This window comes from Bos grunniens, chromosome 23 (assembly GCF_055505025.1).
Source record: "Bos grunniens cultivar Pamir isolate PY7600 chromosome 23, Bosgru_T2T1.0, whole genome shotgun sequence".
NCBI lineage: Eukaryota > Metazoa > Chordata > Mammalia > Artiodactyla > Bovidae > Bos > Bos grunniens.
The window spans coordinates 45,199,391-45,225,162 of record NC_141187.1 but is presented as its reverse complement, the minus strand read 5'-3'; the positions used below and the strand labels follow the sequence as shown (position 1 = coordinate 45,225,162).

The 25,772-nt window shown below is 44.0% G+C and overlaps 1 protein-coding gene and 1 long non-coding RNA gene across 8 annotated transcripts in view; one reads left to right on the top strand and one right to left on the bottom strand.

Annotated features, from left to right (window-relative positions):
* The window catches only part of PHACTR1 (phosphatase and actin regulator 1), a 565,894-nt gene that overhangs the window by 234,569 nt on the left and 305,553 nt on the right, over positions 1-25,772 (top strand). The gene's annotated exons all lie outside the window — the stretch shown is intronic.
* Positions 12,809-15,966, bottom strand: LOC147347742 (uncharacterized). Its single transcript, XR_015152664.1, has 2 exons — positions 15,642-15,966; positions 12,809-13,828 (listed from the first exon to the last, which is right to left on the bottom strand). It is a non-coding gene; the product is annotated as an uncharacterized LOC147347742 (long non-coding RNA).

The following is a 25,772-nucleotide window of genomic DNA, read 5'->3' as shown; positions in this document are numbered from 1 at the left end:
CTTCCGATTATCGGTCTTATTTTTACAGTAGTTTCAAAACTTCTCCTTCTATACAGCACCATTGATAAAACATCTACATTAAAGATGATAAGTTTCTCTACAGTGAGGGTCACTCAGAGAGGTTCACAGGGTTACATGGAGAAGAGAAGAGGGAGGAGGGAGTTAGAGGTGACCCAAATGAGATGAGGTGAATCAATAGTGGAGAGAGTGGGCTAGCCAGTAGTCACTTCCTTATGTGCACTCCACAACTGGACCACTCAGAGATGTTCATGGGGTTATACAGAGAAGAGAAGAAGGAGGAAGGTAACAGAGGTGGCCAGAAGGATAAAAGGGGGGAATGAAAAGGAGGGAGACAGATCCAGCCAGTAATCAGTTCCCTAAGTGTTCTCCACCGTCTGGAACACACAGAAATTCACAGAGTTGGGTAGAGTAGAGAGGGGTTAGGGAGGAGACACAGGCGACCTGGTGGAGAAAAAGGAGGGTCCAAAGGGAGAGAGAGCAGTCAAGCCAGTAATCTCACTCCCTAGTGAAAAATGGGTCCTGAAGATTGGGTCCTTAAAGGTACAAAATTGGTAACAAATACATAAAAGCAAAAATTAAAAATCTAGAGTAGAGTTTGGAATTTCAAAAATACGATGTTAAAGAAAAGAAGAAGGAAAAGAAAGAGAGAAAGAACGAACAAACAAAAACAAACAAGGTCGCGAAAATTATAAAGAAAGTACAGGTACAAAATTGATAACTAATACCAGAAAGCGAAAATTAAAAATCTAGAGTAGAGTTTGGAATTTTAAAAATACGATGTTAAAGAAAAGAAGAAGGAAAAGAAAGAGAGAAAAAACGAACAAACAAAAACAAACAAGGTTGCGAAAATTATAAAGTAAGTACAGGTACAAAATTGATAACTAATACCAGAAAGCAAAAATTAAAAATCTAGAGTAGAGTTTGGAATTTCAAAAATACAATGTTAAAAAAAAAAAAAGAAGAAGAAAAATAAAGAGAGAAAACAAACATACAAATACGAACAATGTCACAAAAATTATAAAGAAAATACAGGTACAAAATTGATATCAAATACCAAAAAGCATAAATTAAAAATCTAGAGTAAAGTTTGGAATTTCAGATATACAATGTTATATAAAAGAAGAAGAGAAAGAAACAGAGAAGAAGAAAAAAAAAAAAAAGTCACAGAAATTATATAAAAAAAAACTATAGGTACAAAATTGATAACATATACCAAAAAGCGAAAATTAAAAATCTAGAGTAGAGTTTGGAATTTCAAAAATACAATGTTAAAGAAAAGAAGAAAAAAACAAAAACAAACAAAAAAAACAAGGTCAAAAAATTATAAAATATATATATATGAAGTTTGCTGAAGAAGAAAAAAATAGGGTCTTTTTTTTTTTTTTTTGCAAAGTAATAGGTTATAAAAGTGAAAATTAAAGGAACAATAGAGGACTTAAAATATATTTTTTTTTATTTAAAAAAAAAAAGAAAGAATGATCGTAAAAATAATAAAAATATATCTAGGACTTTTTTGTTGTTTTTTTTTTTTTGTGGGTGTTGTGGGTTCAGTTCATTTTTGGCTAGTTCCTTGGTCAGATTTATATTTCTCAAGATCTATAGGCCCCTTCCTATGTAGTCCGTAGTAACCACAGGGTTTTGATCTATTGCCTGTAGCTTCCAAGGCGTTTCCCTCTGTTATATCTTCTTTTGTTTGCTAGTCTCTTCAGTATCTGGTTTCCGCCCTGACTCAAAGGGCACGGTGGAGGACACTTTTTTTTTTTTTTTAGACTTACTTGTTCAGTCGCGCTGTGGGGAGGGAGGGAGGGATGCTGCAAACAAATAACACTGGCGTGGGCTCGCAGTGCCTCAGCCACCCTGGGTCTGCCCCCGCTCACGGCGCGTGTAGCCTCCCTGTCCACACTGCTCGGACTCTAGGTTGTTCCGCCGGGAACAATCCGAGGCTGGCCCTGGGCTGCATGCACCTCCCAGGTCCAAGCCGCTCAGGTTCAGGCACTCGGGTAGTCCTCAGAGGCGCAGACTCAGTTGGGCCTGCGTTTTGTGCTCTTCCCAGGTCCGAGCGCCAATTTGCTTTTCCCAGGCGAGCGCCAATGCTGCGACTTATCGCCTCCCCGCCACTCAGTTATCTGGATGTAAAACCGGCGCACCTTCTCAGGCAGATGTTGACCGTCCAGACCCCCAAGAAGTTTTAGTTAGCAAAGAAGCCTGCTTACAATTTTATAGATAATGTCTCTCTGGGGCTGCGATTGCCCCCTTCTGGCTCTGGCTGCCTGTCACCGGAGGGGGAAGGTCTGCAGCCGCCTATCTCTGTTCAGTCCTTTGTTCTGTGCGCGGGCCTGGCGGTCTTAGGTTAGGGCTGGCTTTTCGCGTGGTAGGTATCCCACAGTCTGGTTTGCTAGCCCAAATTATTTCGCTCAGATAGCGCTCAGGGTATTCAGGCCAGATTCTTACTCTCAGCGATGCAGCCCACGCCGCGCCTCCCTGCCCAGCCCCGGTTTGCTAATGGCGGATGCAGGCGTCTGCGCTGCTTCTCTGCTGGGGGAGTTACCGTAGGGCTCGCAATCTGCGAGTTTTAAATTGTTTATTTATTTTTTTCTCCCTGTTATGTTGCCCTCTGTGCTTCCAAAGCTCGGCACAGATTCGGCAGTGAGAAGGTTTCCTGATGTTTGGAAACTTCTCTCTTTTTAAGATTCCCTTCCCGGGACGGAACTCCGTCCCTCCCTCTTTTGTCTCTTTTTTTTGTTTTTAATATTTTTTCCTACCTCCTTTCGAAGAGTTGGGTTGCTTTTCTGGGTGCCTGATGTCCTCTGCCGGCATTCAGAAGTTGTTTTGTGGAATTTACTCGACGTTTAAATGCTCTTTTGATGAATTTGTGGGGGAGAAAGTGTTCTCCCCGTCCTACTCCTCCGCCATCTTGGCTCCTCCTCCGAAATAGACATTTTCAAGCCATTTCTTTCTTGTATTACCCTTCAAAATGTACCATTTATAATGGAAGTCATCTGTGAGAAGCTCATTATGCCAGCATGAGTTGTTTCTCTGGGTTTTATTCTCTTTCAGATCCATCATCTAAGTTGCTTATTTATCTTGGCATATGCTTTCTTAGCGGTAGCTACTAATACAGATGCACGGCAGATGTCATTTTTATTTTATATACAGTCAAATATCTCATAGGAAATTTGTGATGCAAATTTCAAACACAGATAGCTCCCAACAACTTTATCACCTTTCAATTGAGGCCTCAACTAACCCATTGATATACCACAGTTAAATTGTGATATCCGCTGTAGGTTGACAGTGAAATTTTTCTCTTTTTCCTACAGATTATAAATATACTTGAGTAAACATGAGAGTCTATTAATTAATCAGTAAGCAGTGAGAGTGTATTGATTGCTCATGACTGTGGAAGGCAGGGTACAGAAGGGAGTATAGGATATAGTAGCTACTCTAGAAGAATATCAGTGTAAACAAGAAGAAATGATGTTCGTTATTATGTTATACTCTGGGATAAGTCAACAGTTTCTAAGTTTTCTGGACCCTGTTGGTCATCTTGTGAATGCTATGAGCGTTCTTCTGAGTACCATATACATGTCCACAGAAAGTTTAATGAAATGTATCTGTAAGTTATGAACTCCTGTTCTAAGAGGGAAATTCCTACTCCATAGAAGATTTTGATTCTGAAGACTATATTAGATAATGTGCATAAAAATTCTAGCCCATGGAGTAGGATTTAGCATATATGCAATAAATATTGGTATATTTTCCCTAATCTCCTTAAAATTTAGAATTCATAGTTGATTTCGAAAGTCCTAGAGTTGGCTGACAACTGTTCCCACTAGAAAAACACATGAAAATAGCATCTTGTCTTGCAATTGCATGGGAATTACAGAAGCCTAGACTTGAAATCCAAAGGTAAACCAAAAAATGACCTGTTTCTCCACTTTCCAGTAAAAGGTCTCCCATTTCTCTGCCACCCAGAGCAGAAATATATAATCCATTTCTAGGAGACGCTCTGTCTCTATCTTCAAAGTCATCCTAAGAAACCTTACCTTCCTTCTAGCTCTTGTTGCCTGTCTCTTTTTCCTTTCTTCACTAATATCTTTGAAAAGACCATCTGTATTGCTTCCTCCACTTTCTTCTCTTAAGTTCATGTCATCCCCTCTGCAGTGTGGCTTCTGACTTACTTCATTCCTGAAGCATCTTTGGTTGGGTCCCCATGAATTTCTAAATGCTATCTGACCCCATACTGCTAGGACTCTTCAGCTATTAACCCTATCAGCCTAATTTCTTCTAGAATTAAAGTTTCCCTGGGCTTCCCTGGTGGCTTAGATGATAAGGAATCCATCTGCAATGCAGGAGACCAGAGTTCAATCCCTGGGTTGGAAAGATCCCTTGAAGAAGGGTATGGCTATCCCCTCCAATATTCTTACATGGAGAATCCCATTGACAGAGGAGTCTGGTGGGCTACAGTCCATGGGGTTGCAAAGAGCTGGACATGACTGAGTGACTGACACTTTCACTTAAAAAAAAAAAATTCTAGTCTTTTTTATTATTATTTTAAGTGGAAACTAATTACTTTACAATATTGTGGTGGTTTTTGCCATTCATTGACATGAATCAGCCACAGGTGTACATGTGTCCCCTTGTCCTGAACCCACCTCCCACCTCCCTCCCCATCCCATCCCTCTGGGTTGTCCCAGTGCACCAGCTTCGAGTTCACTTTGATGTCTTTCATCCCTCTGATCTCTCTCCTGGATCTTCTCTACCATTTTGGATCCACTTCCTCCCCAACTTTGTCTCTTTTCTTCCCTTCTAGTCCTTTATTCCTGTTTCTAAGATATTGTCTTGGATCATCTTCTCTTTTCATTGTATACTGTCCCTGGTGAATCTCATTTATTCTCATTGCTTCAGTTCTGCCCCCTGAACTGACTTCCAAATCTATGCCCTGATCCTCACCTGATTTCCAGATCGGTATCTGCATTTGGATTTACTACAGGTGCCTCAAACTTTATACTCCTCCAGACCCAAGTCCTTGCCTGCCCCTAATCCATGCCCCCGCTGCTTCCTGCCCTGTCCTGCATCCATCAAGCCTTCTGTATTAGATGACTTAATTTTCATATTCATTATCACCAAAGAAATTTGCTTACCAAATCCCGAAGATTCTTCCTTTTCAGCATTTCCGGCTTTGGTTACTTCTCCGTCACAACCTGCTTTGGGCCGTCTTTCCTCTTATCAGGATTTGTAGAGTGGCTTCTCTACTCTCTGTTCACAAATCCATATCACAAATACCCAGCACGCACTGTGCTCACACGGAGCTGATCATGAACTCACAGTGCTTAGAGACAAAAGACAAATCTCATTTTTTTGTGAGATTCAAGTCTCTTCACACTCTGGTCCCACGAGGCTTTCTAGCCTAGGAAGTCACCAACGTCCTCTATGCCTCTATGCTGTTATTTCCATGCTCTTTCTAGCAAATTTTGCAAGCCCTGTTAAATCTACTCATTGTTTAAGATGCAGCTCAGATACCACCATGCCTGTGAAAATTTATTTTATTTTTCCTACCCCCAAATCTAATAACCAGTTATGCTAATGCTGCTGGCAAAGCCTATATATATATATATATATATATATCAGTTCAGTTCAGTTCAGTCACTCAGTCGTGTCTGACTCTTTGAGACCCCATGAATTGCAGCACGCCAGGCCTCCCTGTCCATCACCATCTCCTGGAGTTCACTCACACTCACATCCATTGAGTTGGTGATGCCATCCAGCCATCTCATCCTCTGTCATCCCCTTCTCCTCCTGCCCCCAATCCCTCCCAGCATCAGAGTCTTTTCCAATGAGTCAACTCTTTGCATGAGGTGGCCAAAGTACTGGAGTTTCAGCTTTAGCATCATTCCTTTCAAAGAACACCCAGGGCTGATCTCCTTTAGGATGGACTGGTTGGATCTCCTTGCAGTCCAAGGGACTCTCAAGAGTCTTCTCCAACACCACAGTTCAAAAGCATTAATTCTTCAGTGCTCAGCTTTCTTCACAGTCCGACTCTCGCATCCGTACATGACCACAGGAAAAACCATAGCCTTGACTAGACGGACTTTTGTTGGCAAAGTAATGTCTCTGCCTTTAAATATGCTATCTAGGTTGGTCATAACTTTCCTTCCAAGGAGTAAGCATCTTTTAATTTCATGGCTGCAGTCACCATCTGCAGTGATTTTGGAGCCCAAAAAGATAAAGTCTGACACTGTTTCCACTGTTTCCCCATCTATTTCCCAGGAAGTGATGGGACCAGATGCCATGATCTTTGTTTTCTGAATGTTGAGCTTTAAGCCAACTTTTTCACTCTCCACTTTCACTTTCATCAAGAGGCTTTTGAGTTCCTCTTCACTTTCTGCCATAAGGGTAGTGTCATCTGCATATCTGAGGTTCTTGATATTTCTCCCAGCAATCTTGATTCCAGCTTGTGCTTCTTCCAGCCCAGCGTTTCTCATGATGTACTCTGCATAGAAGTTAAATAAGCAGGGTGACAATATACAGCCTTGACGTACTCCTTTTCCTATTTGGAACCAGCCTGTATGTATATATACATAGTCATTATGTACAGTTGTTAAGGTTGCTCATTGAGCAAGGACACCTGGTCAAGAGGGCAAGGGTCTAAAGTCCAGTCGCCTGGCAGGAAGGAGCATCCATTTTTCTAATTCACATAAAGGTGCGATATAGGCTAGTGGTGACCCAGCGTCAAACAGGAACTTCTGTTTAGTGCTCTGCAATATGTCTGCCCCTTTAGACTGTGAGTTCTTTAGAACTAGGTCTCAAGACTTTGATTTTTGTCCTCAATGCATGGTCCAGTCTCTTGCATAGATTTTTAAAGGCTGTCAGTTTTGTAAGGTTAATCATAACAATAACAAAAATACTATCAACATTTAAAGTTTTTTATTTATTGGGCTGTGTCGGGTCTTAGTTGTGGCATTCGGGCATTCTTTAGTTATAACATGCAAATTCTTAGTTGCAGCATGTGGAATCTTTAGTTGTGGCATGTGGGATCTAGTTCCCTGACCAGGGATTGAACCCGGGCCCCCTGCACTGGCAGCACGGAGTCTTAGCCACTGGACCACCGGGGAAGTCCCACTCATCGGCATTTTAAATCCCTTCTTCTGTTGTAGGAACAACTCTAAATGTTTTCGCTTTGATAATCTCACTTAGTTAACACACTTTTTAGTATGAAGAAGATACTATTATTACTTCCATTATAGAGACCATAAAACTGGGACTCAAAGAAACTCAGTGTTTGCTTAGTCACACAGCCAGGATTTGAGTCCAGGCTTGCTTCTGGACCTAAATGCCACAGTGGATCGAACAGGTGCATGCATATATACTGTATCACGGATGTGCCATTCTGTGCTCAGCAGGGTCCAGCTCTTTGCAACCCCATGGGCTGTAGCCTGCCAGGCTCCTCTGTCCATGGGATTTCCCAGGCAAGAATACTGGAGTGGGGTTGCCATTTTCTCCTCCTGGCTATCTTCCCAACCCAGGGATCAAACCCATGTCTCTTGTGTCTCCTGCATTGGTAGGTGGGTTCTTTATCACTAACATCACCTTGTATCACAGCTTGGCATGCACACACCAAATGCCCTGATGACAAAGCCTGGGACTCAGGACCATTGGAGAATGTAAAGTGTGTTTGTGGAGAGCAGTGTGGTGAAAAGCAAACCCAGCAACATCCAGAAGCCCACCTGTAAGAAGGCAGATGTAACCTTTCTGCACAGCCTCTGCCGTCTCCAGGAAATGTGATCCCGGCCGGTTAGCAAATCTCCCGGTTAAGAGAGTGAGACCTCTGATGCTGCCGGCAGGTGTCTCTTGCTCTGTCCCTGCCTTGAGCATCCTCTCTCTCTCACCAGTCATGAACCTCAGCGGGGATGTTGGCTCTCATTGGAGTCCTGGCCACGTGCAGGCTCTGTGGATGCTTCAGAGCCCCTCTGTCAGGCTCAGATGAGGAGGGACCTCAGAGCCATTGATCATTGCTGGGGGGATGGCTCTGTGCCCATACACACCACCGTTTCACCCAGAATTCTTTAATATGTTGAGCAAGAGAAGGACAGATGCCTCCTGAGAGGAAGGCCCACTGATGGGTGAGTGATCATCTTCAGGTGACCATGGGGAAAGGACAAGATCTCTTTCCAAAGCCCTTTTCTCTCCGTGTGTTGAAAACCATGGTTAGTGCTTCTGCCAGGCAGCAGAGAGCAGCACCGAAATGCCTGGTTCTTTCACCTTCCTTCCTGCAACCTACCCCCAAAGCTGACTCGAAATTAGCCCCCAGGGTCCTAGAATGATGGAGAACTAGGAAATTACAGGGATTTGGTTTTCTTTTTTCTTCAGAATCCTGGTTTAATTTCCCCCTTTCCCTCAAAGCCTGCTCCATCCCTGAAGGATTACTTCCTGCTTGGAGACCCTGGAGCATTAGTGTCGGTACCACCCATCTGAAGCGCTGCAGTTGTGCCCATCCATTCATTCATGTAGCAAATGCTAACACTGTCCTCTGTGCTGGGCAGTGGGATAGGAGCCATGAGAGAGACACATTAAAACTGTCCACATCCTTCAGGGAGAGCCCGGCCCAGTGGGCAATGTGGATGGGTAGAAAGACCTCTTCCATAGAGGGTGATGGATCCTGTAACAAGGAGAGGCGGAGGGGCTGGAAGAGAGCGGAGTTGATGTGTCTTCCCCGTCTGAGGCAGGGCTGCAGAACAGCTGCCCAAAGGAAGGTGTGTGAGGCTTGCAGGAACAGAGGGGGACATCAGGGAGTTTCAGGAGGAAGCACTTTAAATCATGAGGTCTGATTATGAAAGAAGTACAGTGGTTATTTTTTTAAAGATCTCCAGGAGTGTCCAATGTGTAGCAAAGTGTGAGAAGCACTGCTCTGGAGACCCGCCCTAAAACATGCAGACCGGCTTCATCTGGGAGGTTATGCCCACTCACCCTCCACTCACGTCCCACCCAGAGCAGCTGGCAGCCAGTGAATGAATGACTGGCCCAGGGGACAAAGGGCTGGCCCCCTGGCCTAAAGGTGGGACCAACTCTGCAGAGCAATCCATGCTTCAGAGCTTCCTGGGTCATGGGTCAGGATGACATTGCCCTCTAGCTGAGGTCATAGCCTTGCATTTAACCCTTTCCCAGCCCTAACCTGCCCCTCAGTCCCTCAGTGGTGTCTGACTCTTTGTGACCCCCATGGACCGTAGCCCGTGAGGCTCCTCTGTCCATGAACTGGAGTGGCTTGTCACTCCCTTCTCCAGGGGATCTTCCCGACCCAGGGATCAAACCCAGGTCTCCCGCATTGCAGGCAGGTTCTTTACCGTCTGAACCACCAGGCAAGCCCCTGCTCACTGTCTTTTTCCTAAGAGCATTCACCTAGCAAGTTGCCCACGCCTGAAACTCCACTTGGGCTCTACTGTGGGGTCCCTGACTCCTGATCTTCCAATCCTCCCAATATCCACTGTAACACTCAATGCAGATTAACTGGTAGCAAGGGTGGTGTTGATAAAATTTCCCAGCCAGAGGATGTATGGACCCAAAATATTATCTGCAAAGGATGCCCTGTCCCTGTATTGGAAGGATGTGGAGGACAGCGGCTTCATCCGAGAAAGACTGAGGCGACACAGTGACTCTCCAGTGTGAGACAGGCATGCCTGAAGGACCAGTGACTCATGTCACAGCACATACACACCTGCCAAGCACACCTCTTTTGAGGACTGTTTATGCACAGCCAGAGCCTTCTTCAACTCCTTCACTATATTGACTTAGTTTAGGAAAACACGTCGAGGATCCCCAGATGATATTCTTGAATAGTTTCTGACGGATCAGCCTCTACTGAGATTGCTCCTTCATTCAAGCTTGTCAGCAGTAATCATTTTAATTTTCTACAGATGCCTTCATGACACTTCTTGGCTGAGTGATCATTGTTTTAAAATGTTGACGCAAAGGACAATGCCATTTGAGTCACCAGCATGGCTCTTGCCGCCCTTTAAATTTTTTTTTTTTTTTTTTGCACAGCCTTTTGTTTTTTAAATAAAATATTTTATCTCCAAAATGCTGCAAGTATAAAAGGCTTTCTAATCAGTGGATGAAACTCCAAACAATCCCTTCAAATGGAGCTTCTTTGTGTGTCTGGAGGGCTTCTTTAGGATTATACAAAAAGAAAGAGAGCTGCTGATTGGGCCTCAGTAACTCAAGTATTTGGTAATCATTGTCTTTGCTTGGATTCTTATAGCAGCTTTTGTATATCAGGATTGCCAGCTACATCTGTCCTTCAACATTTATTTTTCCCTCAGACAAGTCCTCTAGGTTGTAAGTCACTGCAGAGGAGACACAGAAAACTCAATCTGGGACTCTGATGGGAAGGAGTGGAAACAAATACCAATTTAAGGCCAGTACTAGGTATTAGAAAGGATGTATCAGTATCATGACTCTAGAAATTTGAGCTGAATCTTGAATCCAGACAAATGCTAAAGACAGTCATGAACGCCACTGTATTAGTTAAGGTAAAGGCTAAGCTGCTGTAATGAAGAGGTCCCAAAACACAATGGCTTAAGCAAGATAGAAATCTGCTTTTGACAAATCAACCCTGAATATTCATTGGAAGGACTCATGCTGAAGCTGAAGCTCCAATACTTTGGCCACCTGATGTGAAGGGCCAACTCATTGGAAAAGACCCTGGTGCTGGGAAGGATTGAAGGTGGGAGGAGAAGGGGATGACAGAGGACGAGATGGTTGGATGGCATCACCGACTCGATGGGCATGAGTTTGAGCAAGCTGAGGGAGATAGTGAGGGACAGGGAAGCCTGGTGTGCTGCATTTGTGGGGTTGCAAAGAGTTGGACACGACCTAGCGACTGAACAACAGCAACAACATAACAGCCTAGGAAGGGGTGGCCCAGGGCTGGGGCAGTGGCTCTGCCATCTTCAGTCTGTAGCTTCCAGAGCTGCTCTAGCCACTGTCACTTTTCAGACAGTGGGGCAGGAGAGAGGAAGTTTGGAGAAGCACTTTTCTCATTAGAGAGGATAACCCCAAAGCCACACACATTACTCTGACTCATCCCTCCTTTGGCCTGAATTTAGTCTCATGGTCAAACCTAGCTACATGGAAGGTTGGCAAACTTCATGTTGAGCACAATGGCTGTATGTCCTACTAAACTCAGGGGATTCTCTTACTTAAAGAAAGGGCTCAGCAGTGTCTACCATAGCAAGGTAGTATAAATGTCCAGAGACCCCAGATAAATCCAGGAGAAGACTGGAAGTGGAATCTAAATCAACACAGCATAGAACTACGCACATTGTAAACACCGAGGACATGTTTAAAGGCTGGATTGATGGGTGAATGAGTAAAGGGATGAATGAAATGAAAACGCTCCTGTGAGCATCCAGAGACTCCTGTTAAATAGGGGTGATATTCACAAAGTAGAATCCCACACAGATGGATTCACATAAGCACCAAGACGTAGGAGTGTGCATCCTGGCTTGCCCTGGTATACTTCCTGCCAAGCGCAGGCCAGCAGAGGTGGGCAGGGGTGTGCGAGGACAGAGAGGAGAGGGCTGCTCACTCATTTCGATGGTGACCGCAGCCTTTCATGGCTGAGAGATTCAGTGAGCTGGGACCCAGGCCACTACCCTGGCATTCAGACATCACTCAGACAATAGGCATCTTCCCCTCTTGGAATCCCTTTCTCTGGGCCCCATACCAGCTATATCAGCGTCCTCTGCAAACTTTGAGAGAAGCCAATCCCAGGCCCAACCCCTAGAACTACTGAATCACGAATTCTGGGGATAGGGGCCCAGAAATCTGTGCTAACTTTGCCTCCAGAAAATTCTGATTCATGTTCAAGTCTGAGGACTAAAACCGGGATTGACATAGAAATGCCAACTTAATTTTGTTCAGGAAGGATATTGAAAGAAAAAAAAAAAACCTTACTATTTAGATTCACCTTCACTTCACAAAACAAATGACACATTAATATTTTAAAAATAGGGCATAATCTCAGAATGAAAAAAAATTATTTTCCACAAAGGGCTGTTTTTCTTAAAGGTCTGTAAAGATTGTTAAGGAACCAGCACAAGCCAGTGTCTGGAACGCCTGAGTCAAATCAGACAGAGCCAACAAATGAAGTTCATGCCAGGATCTTCCATACTCGACTACACCTCGGGATAACTTCTCTCCCCATGATCAAGATTCACACCTTACTATCTTCAAGTTCTCACAAGGTCCAGACTTTTCCCTTTTGGAGAACGTGTATAAAGCAAGGATGGGACTGAAGCCAAATCCAGCCTCTGTACTCAGACAGCAAATTAAATCTTGGGGACAGAGTTTGGGGTGAAGTATTGATAGAAAAGACTAACTTTATTGCTCTGCGAGACAAAGACAGCCTCAGCCAGTTAATGCACTCAGAACTGTGTGTCCCCACCTGGAGAGGTGTAGTGAGGAGTTGGAGAGGGATGGTTCAGAGATGTGATGAGCTCGTGGACATTCTTCTGATTGGCTGATGGTGAGGAAATCAGGAGTCAGCATCATCAACCTCCTGGTTCCAACTGTTCTGGGATTTATGTGCTGTGGGTAGATAAGGTTAATTTCACCCACGTGATGGGGGTTTCTGCAAAACAGCTCAAAGGTATTGTTCTGTGTATCCCTCGGGGGAGGGAGGCTCCTGCCCCAGGGCTGCACTATTGTTTCTGGACTGTTCCTTGTCTCTGCATCCCCTCCCTTCCCTATTTCATTTCAGTTCAGTCACTCAGTCCTGTCCGACTCTGCAACCCCATGAATCGCAACACACCAGCCTTCCCTGTCCATCACCAACTCCTGGAGCCTACTCAAACTCATATCCATCGAGTCGGTGATTCCATCCAACCGTCTCATCCTCTGTTTTCCCCTTCTCCTCCTGCCTTCAATCTTTCCCAGCATCAGGGTCCTTTCCACTGAGTCGGTTCTTCACATCAGGTGGCCAGGGTATTGCAGCTTCAGCTTCAGCATCAGTCCTTCCAATGAATATTCAGGACTGATTTCCTTTAGGATGGACTGGTTGGATCTCCTTGCAGTCCAAGGGACTCTCAAGAGTCTTCTCCAACACTTCAGTTCAAAAGCATCAATTCTTTGGTGCTCCTAATTAACAACTGCTGATTGAACTTGCTCAGTGGAACTCAGGAAGGTAAGGGAGGCTGGATGAAGCCTACTTCCTGTAATCAAGACATGTGGATACAGAAAGGTTTTGTGCCCAGGAGCCACACAGGTTCCTGCTCAGTTTCAGGATCAACAGTGCCAAACCTTGAATGGATCCTTCAACTAGAGTTGCATTCCCTGGAAACCATGGACTCCTCAAGAGAGCTCCTACATAAACTACATTAGCCCACACCTGCTGGGGCCCCAGCTGCAGCTGAGCAATTCTTTACTCAGCATGAGCCCTGTAAAGGGGATTTTAGAAGTCAGAGAGGACTTTTACTCTTTGATCTTATATAAAAAGTGAAAATATGGGTGGGTGTATATATTGGTTTCCACAAACTAGGTGGCTTAAAACCACAGAAATTTATTCTCATAGTTCTGGAGGCTTGAAGTTCAAAATCAAGGTGTCAGAAAGGCCTTGCTCTCTGACTGAAGAATTTAAGGATGAAAATTTTCTCGCCTCTTCTAGCTGCTGGTGGCAAATTGCCGCTCTTGGGGTTCCTTGGCTTGTAGGTGGATCGCTGCAGTGTCTGACTCCATGATCACATGGCCTTCTCCCTGTGGGTCTCCAGTTATCTCTCCGCTGTACATGCCTGTTTTGGCTTTCTTCTTTTCCCTTTAGGACACCAGACTGGATTAGGACCCACTCTAATGACCTCATTTTAACTTGATTATATCTGTAGTTACATGGCTTCCTATAGTCAATGGTCTCCTGCTGGTCGCCTTGTGTGTGTCTGGACTGCTCTTTGCGGGACCCTCAAGGTGTACAAAACCCATCCATACCTCACCAGGTTACCTACCCCTCTTGTCCCCCAGTTTCCCTGTCTGCAGCAGCTTCCTCACAGGGTTGCTACGAGGATTAAATGAGGTAAGAGTCACTGTGTGGACCATAGCAAAGACTCAGTAAATGTTACCTGTGACTTCAATCCAATGTGTGAACAAAATGCATCCATGGTTTAGAGAACAAATAATAACCAAAAGCACAGGATGCTATATACTGATCTTATAGAATTTCAGACAAAGGAGCATCTCAGATATTGATTTCTTATCTGATTTATGGCATGTATGTGTTTGCATGTGAATGTGTAGATGTGGTAACTCTGTATGTGTGTGTTTGGTTTGGGGGTAGTTTGACAGAGGAGCAGTAATCTGGAGGATGAAATCTTTCTTGGGATGGAAAAAGATCGTAGGACCCTGTCTTCCTCCTTTTGCTTGCATATAACCATAGGGTTCCTGCAAAGCTGCAAGAATGAACTCAGTTCTGTGTTGGGCCCTGCAGTGGTGTCTGCCAGCCTGTGTGCCTTGATGAGAGGCAATGGGTTTCTGGAAATCTCTTAGAATTATGCCCTGAACCGAAAGGTCACCCCATGGTTGCGATAAGTCTCCTTATTTTGTCTGAGAAAATTATTCCTAGACCCTAAATTCCTGACTTTAGGAGGAGAAAGAAAGTGAAGTCGCTCAGTCATGTCCAACTCTTTGCGACCCCATGGACTATAGCCCACCAGGCTCCTCCGTCTATGGGAATTGGGATTCTCCAGGCAAGAATACTGGAGTGGGTTGCCATTTCCTTCTCCAGGGGATCTTCCCGACCCAGGAACCGAACCCAGATCTCCTGCATTGCAGGCAGATGCTTTAACCTCTGAGCCACCAGGGAAGCCCAATATTAGGAGGAGAAGGGGATGACAAAGGATGAGATGGTTGGATGGCATCACCGCCTCAATGGGCATGAGTTTGAGCAAACTCTGGGAGATGGTGAGGGAAAGGAAGCTTGGCATCCTGCAGTCTGTGGGGTCGCAGGGTCTGTCATGACTTCACAACTGAACGACAACAAAGTCTGACCACCTGCGCACACTCCCTGTTCCTTGAGAGCCATTGGTCAAAGCCTCTGCCTTGTTATTCAGACTCAGGGTTATAGAAAACAGGACAAAGAGACAGTGGTGTTGTTCCTTAAAGAACTATGCATATTTTCAGCCAAAAAAAAAAAAAGTGTTGGCTTAGAACTAAAACAAAACCAGAAAAATAATCCAGACCTCTAATGTGCCTTTACGATTTAAGGAAAAATCTCGCTTTTTTGACTTCAAAATAGTCTGAAAAAATTTCCCACAGCCAGATTCCCTTTATTCAGAGTTCAAGAAGTGGATCTGGAATTACTGGAGTGACCTATCCACTTATATTTCTATTGCTATCATAATTATTATAATATTAATTGATTAATCTAGCCCAAGGCACTCGAGTGTCTGCACGCAAAATTAGAATGTAATTGCAACAATAAAGAGATCAAATGAGATAATTAAAACATAAAAGATGACAAATGCTAATTCAAGAAGTCTTTTGTATGCATTGAAACGTGTGCTCCTTATTTATGAGGCCTTGTTTGGAGATTCCTAAGGAGAGAGTTCACGGCAGAATACATTCTGTGATCTACTTACACAAAAGCAGCAGATAAATGTACCCACACGAGGATGGACCGCAGCACAATTGCAAGCCCAAGCACATCTTCCTCAGTGTTGTTTAGATGTGTCTTTTTAGAAGATGCTACACGAACTGATGTTAATGCCATGTTGACACCTCCTTGAAAGTGTCCAACTTGCAGAAATAGCATTTGCAGGACACACAGCAGCAGAAGGACAAGAGAGGCAAACGGAAGCCAGTCAACCCTTGACTTCTCTGAGGCTTAGCTATATTACTTGCATTCATGGAGTTCTAAAGAAGGGGGACGAAAGACAGTCTGGGCAGGTCTTGAGTTCCCAAAGTGAAGCCAGCTGATTTCACTTTGGGAAACCCAGTTGGTTTCACTTTACAGGGCACCTGGAAGGCAGGGGTGACTTTGTACCTTGGACCCAATTTTAATCCAATTTGTCTTCTTATTGACAATCAAGAAACAGTCTAGGGATGGATCCCATCAAAGCCTACATGTTCGCAACTTTCTAAAGCTTTAGCTTTCTATTCTTTATCATTTTAGTAACAGTCCCAGGCCCTGATCTTATTCTTTCAAATACCCTAATCGGTCTCTGCAGTCTCTTACTCCTGCAGAGCCAGGAATGACACGAGATGAGGACCTCACTGATCTGACCAAGTTCAGACCTTCCCTGGACGCAGCTCTCTCTGGGGGTTAGACCCGCGGCACCGGTCACAGGGGACATGGACCTGTGTGCCCTCTGCAAGTGTCCCCAGTGCCGTGGTGACAGGGCCAGCTCCCGCCTCCCTGTTACCATCACCTGCGAAGGCACTTGGAGATAATGCGGTCATTCACTTGTTCAACACTCAACACATACTTATTGAGTGACTTTTATGTCAAAAAACCAAAAGAAGTGCCTGGTCTCAGGGAACTTGTGTTCCAGTGGAGCGAGACAGAGTAAACAGATAAACGAAGAAGTGTGTCAGCTAGTGTCAGACGGTGATAAGTGTCAGGGAGGAGAAGAAATCCAGGGGAGGGTCTCAGGAGTGACTGGGGAAGGGTGTGTTTTTATTAGAATGTGGTCTGGAAAAAGCTCCCCAGTGAGTGCTGAATAGAGATCTGAAAAATTTGCCTGAATGAGCCTGCCTTTAATATGCCTTAAGTAGACTAATGAATTCAAATCTTACGGGAATGAGATGCTAAAGATACAACAGAATCCTTTCTTGGTGGTTCTCAGAAAACAACACGAAGAGCTAGTTTGTATTAAGTACCTTCCAAAGATTAACTCATTTAATCCTCACAGCAGCCTTGTGAGGTAGAAATGATTATCACCCTCCTCCTACAGATGAGGTTAGTAACTCACTCAGGGTTACACAGTAGATCATGAAGTTGGGTTTCAACTCCAGGCCCCCTGAGGTTTCGAGGGGTTTATTTTTTTTGCAATAGCTGAATTGAGCTTATAATTGGTATACAATAAACTGCACGTATTTGAAGCATACAACTTGAGAATCTTTGGCATGTGTGTATATGCACAAAACCATCATATGGTCAAGAAGATGAACGTGAGTCTCACTGCCCTAAGTTTCCTCGTGCCTTCTTTTAACCTCCCCCTCATCCACCCCTCTCCACACTCCCCGACATTATAGATTAGCTTGCGTTTTCTCCAATCTTGTACAAATGGAATCCTACAGTATGAACTCTTTTTTGTCTAGCTTCTAATTATACTCAGCGTAATTAGTTTGGGATTCATCCACGTCGCAGGTCCAGACAGTTCTCTGTTCTTGCTGAGTGGTGTTTTGTTGTATTGGACACACCCCAATTTGTCTCTCCATTCACCTGTTAATGGACTTGTGTGTGTGTGCCTGCTCAGTCATGTCCGACTCTTTGTGCCCACCAGGCTCCTCTGTCTGTAGGATTCTCCAGGCAAGAGTACGGGAGTGGGTTGCATGCCCTCCTCCAGGGGCATCTTTCCAACCCAGGGACTGAACCCACGTCTCTTATGTTTCCTGCATTGGCAGATGGGTTTTTTCCCACTAGCACCACCTGGGAAACCCAAGTAGGTGGACATCACTCCCCATTTGACGTCACTCCCCGTTTGACATCACTCCCCATTTGACATCACTCCCGTTTGACATCACTCCCCGTTTGACATCACTCCCCATTTTCAAGGAGCCTTTCTGCATATGTATATTGAGAAGGTCTCCTTGATTTCAAGAATGAGAAATATGTGGTTCATCTTGGAGTATCTGTCCGTAGCAGACAACTCCAGCTGCTCAGCCTGGGGCCCATCTAGGTCCTGCTTCAGCATCTCAGAGTGGTGTGCAACCAGAGAAAGCATGGAAGAAACCCACGGACCAGGGAGTGAGAGGCGGGATGGCCGGAGTTGGTGTCCTGACGTTGGGTGCCGAACTGTTTCTTCTACCCCAAACTGCTGCTTGTTCCCTGTTCAAGTTTTACATCAACAAAGTACCGGATGAAAGGAGTGTGGTTTCTTTTCCCATTTTATTATGAATTAGACTGGCAATATTGTCCCGGAACATTTACTATACAATTTGTGATCAAAGTGCAGATGCTGAAGTCCTCAGGACACAGAGTAACACCTCGCAAGCTAGGTAAATGCTACAAAAAAGGAAACACTTTGGTGGGAAAGAAACTGTTTAAGAGAGACAAATCAATGATTCATTTCCCCTCTGCTGTTGGTTTAAGTTTATAATTACCGGAACTTTAAAAATAAAGCCTGAGAAGCATGGCTGTCTCTGCCACATGATGGCATAAGCCCACCCCACTGCATCAACTCAAGTCTCACATGTAACAAGCGCTGTTTTAGGCTGAGACTAATTAAGGAGTGATTCTGGGTACATGTGCTCCTACCACAAGTAAGTAACTCATGGTGTAGAATGGAACTGTTCGGGCTTCATAAAACTGCCTTTTTCATCTTTTGGTGATAATAGATGAATTTCTCATACAGGATACAGTTGTAAGAGGTTTGCATTCTAACTCCTGGAAGCCTCAATATATATGTTTTAGAGTGACTTTGTGTGTGTGTGCTAAGTCACTTCAGTCGCGTCTGACTCTGTGTGACCCCATGGACTGTAGCCCGCCAGGCTCCTCTGTCCATGGGATTCTCCAGGCAAGAATACTGGAGTCGGTTGCTGTGCCTTCCTCTGGGGGAATTTCCTGACCCAGGGATCGAACCTGATCTCTTGTATTAGCAGGCGGGTTCTTGACCACTACCACCACCTGGGAACACCCGACTTTTCTTTAGTAACAAGTTACATAACAGAGTAATAGGCTGGAAGAGTTTCTATTTTGGATGATGAAATATTCAGTAGAGATAAAATTGCTTTAGAGATGGCTGATCTGAACTCAGTTTAGAATTCATGATGCACTTCCGACCTTAAACAGAAGGAGAGGTGAGTTTTAGAGTTGCCAGAGACCTGGATGCCGCTTCTGCTCTCTCATCACTTTCTGTCTCTCTGCTTGATATTTGTGATATACACTTGAACTGCTGGTAATAAGGTTGCAATCAAGATACCTTAGGTATCTTGCCACCAAACCTGTTCCTTTACTCATCCTTTCATTTTCCCAGTCATCCTTCTTTTTGATCCTTGACAACGTTTCCCTGCACCCACCTTCCTGGAATTAACTGCCGGTTCGATTTTTTTTTTTTTTCCTTTCCTGTCTCTTTAAATCAGAAACTTCCTGAGGTTTCTAAGAGCTGGCTACCTCCGCAGGCATCCAGGTCTCCCAGCAAGTCTCCATGGCAGTGAGATTTGCAAATGAATCCCCCCAGACCTGAAAAAACAGCAGCAGTTGTCTAATCAATCTCTGATTTCCAGGCATCTACCAGGGCACCAGTGGGTTTCAAGAGAGCCAAGGAACCGAAGTCCGAGGACTGAAAAACCCAGTCAACTGATACTGGCAGCTCCAGAAAGGAGGAAGTCCCCAAACTGAACAAAATATAAGACCAATGCTAAATCCAACTAACACACAAACGGCAATTAAATTATTTATGATTCAAATGCCTACCTCGCAGATTTCCCAAGCTCTCTGCTCACACATGTATCTTCCTCTGCTCTCTGCCTCCCCAAAGGCTGTGCTTTCTCAGCCTGAACAACAGCCTTCCCAAGAGTCAGGCTCTGAAATACACATGCTGTACACGCCCTGGCTCCGAAGATCCCCTGGAGAAGGAAATGGCAGTATTTCCTTCCACTCCAGTATTCTTGCCTCGAGAATCCCATGGACAGAGGCTATATAGTCCATGGGGTCACAAGAGTCGGACATGACTTAGCGACTAAACCACCACCATACTAAGTCTTTTAAATATACCTCCTTATTTAAAGTTATCATAACCATATTGTAGATTACACCTACTTCCACTTACAAATGATGAAACTCTTAGAATTTAAGGAACTAGTTTAGGTCATACATGCCTGGTACTGAAAGAGACCTATCAACTCCAGTGCCCAAGGGCCTGTCAACAAAACTTGACTGAAAAAAAAGTAGCGTGTGGGCCAGCAGAGAGATGAGATACCTACAGACATCTTCCTGACCCATTGTGATGTAAGCATGTATATTCCAATGCCCTGTTGCACTTCCATCAGGGCATTTCATCAGGGGTGAATTTTCCCTTCCAACCTGATTCAACCTTTGTAGAATTCTGATAGTATTCACAAAAAAATTATTATGTGTTCCTCAGTAAGTTCAGTTCAGTTTGGTCGCTCAGTTGTGTCTGACTCTGTTATCCCATGGACTGCAGCCCCAGGCTTCTCTGTCCTTCACCAACTCCCGGAGCTTTCTCAAGCTCATATCCATTGAGTCAGTGATGCCATCTAACCATTTCATCTTCCCCCGTCCCCTTCTCCTCCTGTCTTCAATCTTTCCCAGCATCAGGGTCTTTTCCAATGAGTCAGTTCTTCACATCAGGTGGCCAAAGTATTGGAGCTTCAGCGTCAGCATCAGTCCTTCCAATGAATATTCAGGACTGATTTCCTTTAGGATTGACTGATTGATCTCCTTGCTGTCCAAGGGACTCTCAAGAGTCTTCTCCAACACCACAGTTCAAAAGCATCAGTTCTTTTGCACTCAGCTTTCTTTATGGTCCAACTCTCACATCCATACAAGGCTATGGAAAAACCATAGCCTTGACTAGATGGACCTTTGTTGGCAAAGTAATGTCTCTGCTTTTTAATATGCTATCTGGGTTGGTCATAGATTTTCTTCCAAGGAACAAGTGACTTTTAATTTCATGGCTGCAGTCACCATCTACAGTGATTTTGGAGCCCAAAAAAATAAAGTCTTGTCACTGTTTCCATTGTTTCCCCATCTAGTTGCCATGAAGTGATGGGACTGGATGCCATGATCTTAGTTTTTTGAATGTTGAGTTTTAAGCCAGCTTTTTCACTCTCCTCTTTCACTTTCATCAAGAGGTTCTTTAGTTCTTCTTCGCTTTCTGCCATAAGGGTGGTGTCATCTGCACATCTGAGGGTATTGATATTCTTCCTGGCAATCTTGATTCCAGCTTATGCTTCATCCAGTCCAGCATTTCTCATGATGTACTCTGCATATAAGTTAAATAAGCAGGGTGACAATATACAACCTTGACATACTTCTTTCCTGATTTGGAACCAACCTGTTGTTCCACGTCCAGTTCTAACTGTCGCTTCTTGACCTGCATCCAGATTTCTCAGGAGGCAGGTAAGGTGGCAGTAGGTTACATACAGAATTTTTATATGACTTCCCAGTTCTTGTCCAAAGTAGAGACGCAAAAGAATGGAAAGTAAGTGTTCAAACAAAAACTTGTGTGAGAATGTTCAATAACAGCATTCTCATTGAATGCTGTGAATGTTATTCACAACAGCCAAATTCTAGAAATGCTTCGGATACTCATCAACTGACGAATGGATAAACAGAACGTAGTATAGCCCTGTGATGGAGTATTACTCCCCCATAAAAAGAAAAGACACTAATACAAGCTACAGCATGGGTGAACCTGGAAAACTTCATGCTGAGGGAAAGAAGCCAGACACAAGTGGCCACACAGTGTATGACTCTATGTACGTGGGCTGTCCAGAGCGGAGACGTCCATAAAGACAAAGGTAGATCGGTGCTTGCCAGGGACTGGGCGGGGTGCGGGGAGGAATGAGGAGTGAGTGATTATTGGGTACAGGGTTTGCTTTTTGGTTGATTAAACTATTTCAGCAGTACTGAAATAGATAGAGGTCATGGTAGCACAGCTTTGAGAATGTACTAAAAGGCACTGAGGTATTCACCTTCAAGAGGTTAACATGGTAAGTTTGATGTTATGTGTATTTTACCCCAGTTTCTTTAAAAAAGATCTGGAGCTGGGGTAAGATGCTCCATGAGACATTTTTTAGGTGTTCATGGGTACATGTGATACCTTCTCTGTCCTAGAAGGTTTTAGAAATATCAGATGGAAAAGTATCAGATGGAAAAATACCATGCTCTTCCATGACTATGACCTTCATGTTTTTGTTTGCTTTGGTGCCTAGTGATATAAACAGTCAAACAACTGCTCCATTGGTAGTTGAGCTGACATCTGTCAATATGTGGTGATTATCAAGATTGTAAAACATTGGGGAATTTGTAAGATCTGAATGGCATGTGTAAGTTTCTTTTCTATTTGAGATTATATTCAGGAACATATGGTATTGTAAATCTGTAGACCTTCTATGCATCTGGCCTTGGAATTTTCTGGCTGGTGCTGGAAATATAGAAAAATGACTGATAAAAGCTGATTGTTCTCCACATTTAGATCCTAGGTCATTTTATGGATTATTAACTTTGCCAAACTGCATGTGGGATTAATTGGAAACAATTGCAGTGTTCTCAGTACACTGCACCACTTCCTTTCGTTAATTAAGGGATATTACCCTCTGTTCTATAGATGACAAAGGGGATAGCTCTCCTTTTATTACCAGACAGCAGCCACAGAAAGGTAGACATCACAGTGTCTAGGAATTAAGGTAGCGATAGACAGCAGAAGTCCCAATGTAGTGGCTTTAAGAAGACAGGCTGATGCCAACTTCTGAGCTCTTAGATATGCTCAGTTCTAAGCGTCTAGTTCAATCTGCCCAATTACAGTTTTACCTATTTGCTCAATGACAAAAGCACAAAAGCAGGCTGCCTGGAAATGGAAAACATACTAAAGAGGATTAAACAGAAAAGGAGTTAATTAAGAAAATTATTTTTTAATTAAAAAGTAAAGTAGAATTAAGATAACGACATCTATAAACATGAGCTTTTAAAAACTATATGAACTGATAATAACTCCAATATTTTGAATTTATTAAAAGTGCTGGGGTGTGTGTCTCCCTAAAATAATAATATCTGTCTCCCTAAAATAATAGTTCTACCAGTTTACGGTAAGGGTGGGACTTCCCTGGAGGTCCAGTGGTTAAGACTTCGCCTTCCAACACAGGGAGTGCCAGTTCAGTCCTGGTTGGGGAACTAAGATCCCACATATCTGACAGCCAAAAAACTGTCACATAAGATGGAAGCAATATTGTAGCAAATTCAGTAGAGATTTTAAAAAGGATTATGATAAGGGAAATATCAATTCACCAAGCATTTATTAAACGTGCACTTTGTAAGCCAGATAGAGTTGGAGGACAGACGAAAATTCTGGGAGTAGATTTCAAAGCCATATTGAAGACTTCCTGGTGGATATTGGGTTGAGATTTTTTTTCTAGTCCGTCAGTCATTTCCACACTCACTCTGGTTTCAGGACTTTCACACAAGCAGTTTACCCTGCCTACATCACTTTCACATAAGCAGTTGACCCTGCCTACATCACTCTCCTTTTCTGCCCACCTTCCATCTGGCTAATTCCCACCTTTCCTTCAGTCCCAATATAAAACCACTTCCTCCAGGAAGCCCTCCCTAAGCTTTCCCTCAAACTAAGTCCTATCAGTAAGCACAGCTTTCTGTTTCCCCTCACACAGCTCTTAGCACACGCTACTGTTGTTGCATGTTGCATGTTTTTAGGCTGCCCTTCAGGCAAAACTATAAGCTTCATAGCAGCAGAGACTATGGGGGGAAAAACACATGGAAAAACAAAATGTTTACTTTTGAATGAGTGACGAACTAATGATTTGGGAGAAAATAAAAATCAGAAGTAGTGTGACTGTTCATGTTTGTATGTCTAGAGGCTGGCACAGAGTAAGCTGTTAATAGCTGTTTGGTTTTTTTAAAATAGCTATTTGTTGAATGATGAAATGAATACTCAGGTTAGTGAATGAACAATGAAGCTATAATGTTGTTTCCAATCTTCTTGAGCCTTAATTTTCTCCTCTGTTGGCTCGTTGTAGGTACTTGAGGAGCCCTTCCACATCACTAAAGGAAAAGCTGAGTTGAATGGCCCAACAGACTTAGATAGATGGTTCTGTATCCTTAGTCAAAACAGACTTCCTGCTGCAGAATATTTGGCTTTTCATACGTGATGATGACTAAGACAGCCAAACACGTTGAGGGCAAAGCGATGGCTGATTGTGGGTGAGCCGGATGAAGCAGCTAAGACTGATTGGATTTTTTGAAACAATTCCTCATGATTGTGACATTAGCATGAAGGCTGACAAATACAGATTATGGGTTGAAGGAAACTTGTCTAAATAGAAGGAAGTGTGATTAAAGAAAAGGGGGGTATATTCCAGCCAGCTAGGATGTCTTGGAAGCAAAACCCATCGTAATGATTGAAACAGAGTTGGTGGTGGTGGTAAGGGTGACGACAAATGACTGTCTAAGATGTGTGTGCTCTGTGCCAGTTACGATGCTAAGTACTTGACATGAACCACCTCATTTACCCTGATAATAATCCTATGGCCTATGCATTATATTTATCACTTTTTTAGACGTGGATTTGTTAGGGTCACAAGCTGAAGTAGTAGGGTCGATTTAAACCCTGGTTCTCCTCAGTTCCCCAGGTCTGAGCCTTAAACCCCATTTATGGTGCTCTAGGAGAAGGTAACAGAGGCTACGATTCTCTTCCAGTTGGTTTTTTGTTTTTGTTTGGCTGCACCACGAGGCATGTGGGATCTTAATTCCCTGACCAGGGATCGAATTTATACCGCCTGCAGTGGAAGGGTGGAGACTTGACTGCAGGACTGCTGGGGAAGCCCCCCAACTGGGTTTTGTTGTGTTTCATCATCTACATTTCATTGACATAGATCAGCAGTTGAGCAAGGGCTCAGATGAGTGGTTTTGGCTCCAAGTCTCTCTTGAGGTTGCAGACAGACAGTTACATGGACATGGAGGGTGGTGTCTGGGAACTCTCTCTGTGGTCTTTCCACATGGACCAGGTCAGGCTTCCTCGTTAACATGGCAGCTCCAGTGCAGTAAGCTGCTTACCTGCCAGCTTCAAGAGCAAGGATTCCAGCTAATACGTTGCCTTTTATGACCTAGCCTCTGGGGTCCACAGAATGACTTCTGCTGCAGAGGCTGCAAGCAGGTTCCACGCTCACCCAGGTTCAGAGGGAGAGGAATTTGATCCCACCACTTGACAGGGGAGTGGCGAGGCTCTAAACAAGTATGGGGGATGGGAGACACACTTGTGTCCATCTTTGGGGAAAATGTCTGCAGCATGGAAGATTGGGGGGCCGAGGGTGGGGCTGTAAGTGGGAAGACACGCACACGTGGTGTTTACCCTTTGCTAGAGGTTTCGTTTAACTTCCATCAAAGAACTTTAGCAAAGGGGGCATTGGAGTCTCTTTACACTCTGGGCATGAAGAATGGAGGCTCTACGCACCTGGCCAGGTCATTCTCCACCTGCTGTACACCAGGCCACCTGACAGATGCTAAGAAAGTCACCCCAGACTCCCCACTCCCCAGTTTAATATTACTATTAGCATATCATGCAGGAAGAGCTGAGGCCAATTAACTTGCCTCCAATGAGCAGTGGGCAGGACCAGAATTCAGTCCCAGGGCTGGTCTCCACTGCATTCTCCGCCTTTCAAAACCTTGCTCACTTGGCCCATTATTAGGGCCATTTGTGTTTTCCCATCTCCCCTCTTGTATCTTTCTTGGACACAGGTCATCACAGAACTTCCGCATGGTGCTTTGGAGAGAAATAAAGGCTATGTATCTCATAGAAAGAAAAGGAAGCCGCCTTCTCCTCTGGGAAACTGCCTTTTTCTCTTGTTCTCCC